The sequence below is a fragment of the Montipora foliosa genome, chromosome 11 (assembly GCF_036669935.1).
Source record: "Montipora foliosa isolate CH-2021 chromosome 11, ASM3666993v2, whole genome shotgun sequence".
In the NCBI taxonomy this organism is placed as follows: domain Eukaryota; kingdom Metazoa; phylum Cnidaria; class Anthozoa; order Scleractinia; family Acroporidae; genus Montipora; species Montipora foliosa.
In genome coordinates, this window is record NC_090879.1 from 39,996,046 (window position 1) to 40,003,086 (window position 7,041).

At 39.0% G+C, this 7,041-nt stretch overlaps 1 pseudogene; it reads left to right on the forward strand.

The window, feature by feature from the left end:
- The first annotated feature begins 714 nt into the window (after positions 1-714).
- Positions 715-1,297, forward strand: LOC137977040 (uncharacterized; annotated as a pseudogene).
- The last annotated feature ends 5,744 nt before the right edge of the window (positions 1,298-7,041 follow it).

The window sequence follows — 7,041 nt, forward strand, 5'->3', positions numbered from 1 at the left end:
TGGGTGGGGACTGGAAAAGAGTGAGTTGCCATGGGAACAGAATTTTTTACAGCCATAGGTGTGTTTCCTGTAGAACTATTAGACTACCAAGTTTCAATGGTCTGCACTGCAAATTGGCCAAGGTAGCTCTATTTATATACTCAATATAATATTGGGTTGATTGTATGACGTCATCAGTCAGTTCATTTGCATATTTTACCCATTTTTCAAACTTAAATTATCTCCGGAACTAATGAAGATATTTGCAAACGGTAAGTGGCGTTTTTCTTCTTTCACGGAATTCTATGTGATACACTCAAAAAATGAAGGGGTAAAAATTTGATCATAGTACCACTTTAAAGTATAACTGCATTCCAAGAACGTCTAGTTTTAGAGATACTTATCTTATCAAGGGCGTTACCATTCTTAGTACTTTTAAAAGTAAGCTAAAGGCTTTTTTTTAGAGAGGTTAAGGTTACCCTTTGATCAGGACAACATAAGATCTTATAAGATTGCATGCCCAAAATGTCGTAGTATAAGACCCCTAACTTTGTGCTCGTGTTAATTGACGTTTTCCCTTTAGTCTAATTGTAACAATTGGTTTTTTTTAAAATTATGGCTTATGGGGTTGGTTAGGGACATATTTTCACTGGGGGTGGGTTGGTTGGCTTAACCTTGTAGGGGACTTTGTGTCCTTTTGTTCTGTCCACCTAGTATTGATTGCCGTCAATCTGCTTTGGTCAAGACACCGTCCAGCCTTCTCAAACTGCCAGGAATATTGGTGTCACTTTTGACAGTACCATGTGAATGCTGCCTCAAATTAATACCGTATGTAAATCTGCATTCTATCACCTTCGTAATCTATCACGTATCAGAAAATTTATATCAACGGAAACTGCCAAAACACTTGTGCATGCCTTTATCTCATCCAAGCTTGACCACTGCAACTCCCTTCTATACAATCTTCCGAAATATGCTGTTAAAAAACTACAGTATGTACAAAACGCTGCTGCGCGCTTAATAACTTTTTCCTCGAAATTCAACCATATTACTCCCATCTTGAAAGATCTACACTGGTTACCAATTAATGAACGCATAAAGTTTAAGATTCTAATTCTCACTTTAAAGGCATGATTTGTCTCCCTCGTACATACAAGAACTGATAAGTCTCTACCGTCCTTCAAGAACCCTCCGCTCATCTACATTGCTCCGTCTTAACCCTACCAGCTATAATTTGAAGTATTATGGATCTAGAGCTTTCGCTGTTGCCTCGCCACAACTTTGGAACAATCTCCCAGAACAAATAAAAAACTTCTGATAATCTCCAGACCTTCAAAACACGACTTAAAACTTATTTATTCAAGGAAATTTTTGTATAACGTTTTCGTTCATGAATTAATTTTTAATTTTTAATTTTTCATGACTTGTAAAGCGCTTAGGTTACGTCTGGATAGGCGCTATATAAGAAATATTATTATTATTGTTATTATTACTGAATCTGTAAATAATTAGCTGTGGCCTTCGAAATGACAACTGTAAACGAAACTCTAATGAACATTCCCTGCGGTGGCGAATGTTGTGTTCTTTGTTGGACAAATTTCTCAGTTACAAAGAAGAAGATTAATATATTTGGAAAGGGTGCTTTGGATATCTCCTCTTAGACACTTGGAGCAATGAAGGTCGATTTGTCAATTTATGTGAAACACGAGAAGTTCGCTATCTGCCACATGAAATGTTATAATCGACTGACATGATACAAGAATGCCGTACGTAAAGTGGTCGAAATTGAGGAAGAAATTAAGAGAGATTTTGATGGTGACATTTCATTCACTTCGTGTTAAGAGGTTAAAATCGGCCCGTGTGCCGTTGAAAGCTCCATAATATGCCCCATTGCTATGGAGGTTTTGAGCCATTCACCGATCCTGTTGCCTGCACCACAAAACTCTGTTAAAAAAGCTTTTGGACGTTTCAGTGGGGACCTAATTTATACGTCAACACCGCTTTGTAATTATAAAGAAGAAACTCAAATGCAACACAGGATTGAATTGTCTCTTCCAGAATCAGGAGATATAAGGAGACCAAAGTACATCTAACTGTGGAGTATGCTTGTGAAACGATCTGAAGAGAATTAAAGGATGATTATGCAGTACTCGGTAAAGCGGTTGTGCATGGTTCTCCTCAGAATTGCCAGGGCATGGTTAAAGAATGAAAAATTGAAGAAATTTGTTATTGAAAAAGTGTTGCAGCTCATGGCTCTACAAGTAAATGGACTATGTCGCAGAAAACATCTTTCGTTGCGGAGAGCAGTAACCAAAGAAGGACTCGCAGAATTCGATTTAAAAAACTTGTGCTTTGAGTGGAAGGGAAGAGCGCCCATATTCTCTGCATTCTTGATGGCCTGTGCGAGCTCAAAGGGAAACAACAATCCTGAGTGGTTTCCTAGTGTATTAATGAGCAGGATATATTCTTTTAAAGCAATGAAATTCCCACATGAATTGTTGTGCTTCAATCATGGGAATTATGCTCAAGTCAAGTTATTTAGAGGTACCTGTATGTAGATTAATAATTTCATGATTATTATCAATAATTTAAGAACCATGAAGGTTTTGATAAACTGGGCTAACTCATTTGCTTTTTTAAGACAAACTGAAAAAATATATACATATACAAGGTTATTGTTATTGTTCAGTAACTATGAAAATATCCATATCCCTCTTTTGGAAGGTTTTCTGATGACCCCTCTACCTCTCTGGATTCCAATTTTGTTTTATACTTTGCATAAGAATAATTTACGCTCAAGACCCCACACCCCCTTGGAATCCTTGGGAGAGGGATGGTATTTTCTTGAAAAACACTCTTCATGACAATAGAGTTTATGCTCCCAAGTATGGACAATGACACCTTGTTTCTTTTTGTTAGGCAACATTGGATCGGCTCTCAAAGATGAAAGTAACATGCTCCAGTGTTAAAGTAAGGGGAAAGTCATCATAAGGAGATTTTGGATTTTAAGAAAATGATGTGTGAGGCTCATCAGCTTGTCACAGAAAAGGAAGCAAGAGTTTCTTTGCTAACAGATAAATGTGTTGCCTTTGGTTGGGCACATTTGCAATGAAATTTGTGTTCAGCAAAACGAGAATGCCAAACAGAAACTTGAGCAAGCCAGAATGAGTTCAAATTCTGGAATTGCCATCGTGCGCCCGCATTAAGTACATACTGAAGGCGCTTGATCAAATAATCTGGCAAACCGAATAAAACTGCGCGGAATCTTGGCGCTATTTTTGATAGCACCATGGGCTATGAGAGACACATCAGCGAGATTTGTAAATCAGCGTTCTATCATATCAGAAATATTTCTCATGTGCATAGATATCTTAATGTTGAGTCCACAGAGAAATTAGTGCATGCACTTGTAACATCGAGGCTAGACAACTGTAACACAGTTTTATTCGGTTTGCCAGATTATTTGATCAAGCGCCTTCAGTATGTACTTAATGCGGCCGCGCGATTAGCATCACTTACCAATAAGTACGACCATATTACCCCAGTCATGATGCAATTACATTGGTTACCTGTGAAAGAGCGCATCAATTTCAAGATTCTATTGTCTACATTTAAGGCACTTCATGGTATAAATCCATTATACCTTTGCGAGCTCATTAGTTCTTATCAGCCAAGGCGAGAGCTCAGGTCATCTGACCAGTTATTATTAGAACAGCTGGCATATAAGCTGAAATCGTACGGTTCGAGGGCTTTTTCAGTGTGCGCGCCTTGTCTCTGGAACAAGCTACCTCTTGAGATCAAGAGCAGCACCTCCATTCCTGAATTTAAACGTCGACTAAAGACCCATCTTTTTAGACATGCTTTTTCTTTTATAGTTACTTTTTTAATATCGTGATGTTTTACATGTTTTAGTTTATTCTTAAATATTATCAAATATTGTAAAGCGCATTTGCACATATGGAAAATGCGCTATATAAATATCTATTTATTATTGTTATTTTTATTATTTTTGATAACATTGATGGGAAACTAGAAAGAAGACACATGAGCAAAGATAACCAGAACTTTGCCTTTCACTGGGTAAAAAATTAAATTGTCTTAAACAGAGTGACAAGCAAACGTAACAATTTTCCTAGAGATCTCCTTGCCATATCAAACATTACATTTCTACCTTCAGTGAAAGACCAGGACCGACAGCGATACAACTATATTGTGCTTGTGGCTAGAGTGTTTTGCAGAATTCAAGGATGTGTGTGTTAGTCACATTCCCCATAAATATTCAAAGGATTTGGCCAACATCACGCAGAATGCCTATTGTTCTCCGGACATTTACTTCCAGAGCAATAAATATTATAGATCAGTAAAATTAGCGGCCATGAATGACTCAAATGGTTCTCATTTGTCAAATATTATGGGCTCTTTCTCCTTTGGGGAATTCTGCTTTGCTCATTAACTTGTCAGGGCACAGCTACGAAACAAAGGACGTTCAAGTTATTGATTGTGGATATCACACTTTAAGAATGCATTACAAGCATTACATTTGACGGAGGCAGTGTGGCCCAGTGGTTAGGGTGCTTGCCTTGAGATCCAGAGATCCCGGGTTCAAGACCCGCTCTGACCACTCGCTGAATTTGTTCCTGGTAGTCCCTGTTTCAACTTCCCAGCTGCACTTGTAAATAACCCACTGGTTTGCCTCCGGCCAGTTGGGATTCTTAACAGTTGTTGTTGTTGTGTTCTGTTGTTTCGTTGATTGTTTCAGATTGGCCCTGAAAAGCCCCTATGGGGAGTGGTCAATTAAGTATGTATTGTATAAGCCGACTTTCACAAACATTTCAAATTTGCATTTACCATATCTGATCTCGCACTTACTGGAAAAAGCGCTCAGCCTCTTGTTCAAAACAAAGATAACCAAAAAGTCAGCTATTTTCTGGCACAGTTTCTTACGTGCAATTGACAGACTGAAATTTGTCAAAAGAAATGAGTCAACTCGAATCAATGTTTAACAGAGCGAAACAATCGAGAAAAAGAACTTTCTTGCTCAATGTTTGGAAACGAGTTTTGGTTCACAAAAACCAAACTTTTCAATCCCTCGTGTGATTAAGGCCTGTGGCAAGCAGCAGTGAGCTTCACTAATGTTTGTTACGTTGCTCGTGCGTGAATGTAAAGTGATTGTATCTTTTAGCACGTTTCTGCTTCGCATTTCTGTCAATGAAATGCGGGTAAGTATAACATTTAAAAGGCTTTGTTTCCCTTTTAAATGAATGAATATAAATCAATAGAAATGAATAAGAGGCTGATGAATCTTGGTTGCGAGAAGGTTCCCGATGTGTTTTGTTGTTATGCTGTCACTCGGCCCTTACCATGTGTAACTCCTTGGTTGTTAAATTAAAGTGAAGGAATTCTTGCTCTGACAAGATAATCTTTCAGAGTTTTGTTCTTCCGATAATCAACCATTGGGGGATTTTGGAATATTCGCGTGAGATTATGGTTGCCCGCGCTTAATTAAGATCTTTTTAAGATTCAGTGTAGCAGGATTGAAAGTGGTGATGAAAGGGATAATTTAGGTTTGTTTTGTAAAGCCGTATTGCGCATTGAGAATTTTATTTCAGTTAAGATATCCTCGTTCTAAAAGGCGAGTTAAGAATTGTAACTTTTTTAACTCAAAGGATTCTTTAACCGAGTTTGTTCTTAGTAAGTGCAAAGCTTCCTCTTTTACAAAGCCCTTCTTGATGCTGAGAGGGTGACACGAGGGTGGCCAACGGATCCTACTGGAAAGCTGGTTTACTAACTTAGAACAAACACCACTGAACCATTGCCTACAACTTCCCGCACCTTGCAAACGAATTGTCCACGACATAAAGGCCATATGAGCTATTGTTCATTATATTGTTTCCTAATGTCGCACCAGCAGTAAGTGTATTAATTTTCAATATTATAACAGGATCGAATTTTTAAAAGGGCGTTTGGCCTGCTTTATACTATTTGTGAATAGGGCAACTCTTACCCTCCGCCAAACCTATGGCAACAAATGTGGTGCCTTCACAGGCATTCGAACCTACGAAAACTTAAATGTCGATTTTGAAATAAAGTGAATAGACTTGTTTCGCCTGAATCTTGAGTAGCTTATGATCGAAAAAGCTGGGGTGCGCGTGCCTTTTCTTTGTTGCGAAAGAAAGAGAAGCTTTCACTAAAACATTTTGCTAAGAAACGTGAAAAAGTTGCAAGCTATGGCACCATGTTTAAGAACAACAAGATGGGTATGCTAATTTGGGTAGTCGGGTCTACATGGAATGCCATTGGCACTTTTCCATCCTGCGGCCTTCCTTTGTTCCGTGATTTGTCATTATAAAATCCATGGTGACCTACAGATACAGTATAAACAGTTCTAGCTGAGAGTGACAAACGTTGTCGCCAGCCTCAAGGATTTTACAAGTCCATTGAGAGGCCTGCTATTTCCCGTGGCCGTAAATCTGGAAGAAAACCTGAATTTCTTGGCACCTTCAAAGCTGAGCGCATCATGGCCAAAAAGATTCTTAACGGCAAACCTTACTACATGGTTAAATGGTATGGATACTGTGCCAGCCAAAACACCTGGGAGCCGAAAGATCACCTGCCGGCAGACTTAGTAGAAGCCTTCAAGAACCCTGATCCTGATCCAGTTCACGTAGAAGAGGCACGAGAAAGAATTGGTCTCGTATTTGAAAGAGGAATGAAAGTTCCTCTCCAATACGAAGAATCAATCGAAATACGACACAACGTGGTGCGCTTCCTGTTTCCCAGCCTGCCTGCCGATTTCAGATTAACATCCATGATCAGGACTTACAGCCTACACAGAGCACGCTCTCAACGCCAATGGAAGCCAATGCCGTGTAATTCAGGTGACTTTCTGTCTGTTGCTGGCAAAGTCTCCTGCACTCTATCAACATGGACAGAAGGTTTCCCGTCCGATTGAGCGTCTGCGCATTGTATTCAGAAAGAGCTACCATGCAGTTTCTCAATGAAGAAAATGGAAGAAAAACAACGGCTTCTTTAGAAGCCACCAAACATAGAAAAGTCAATACC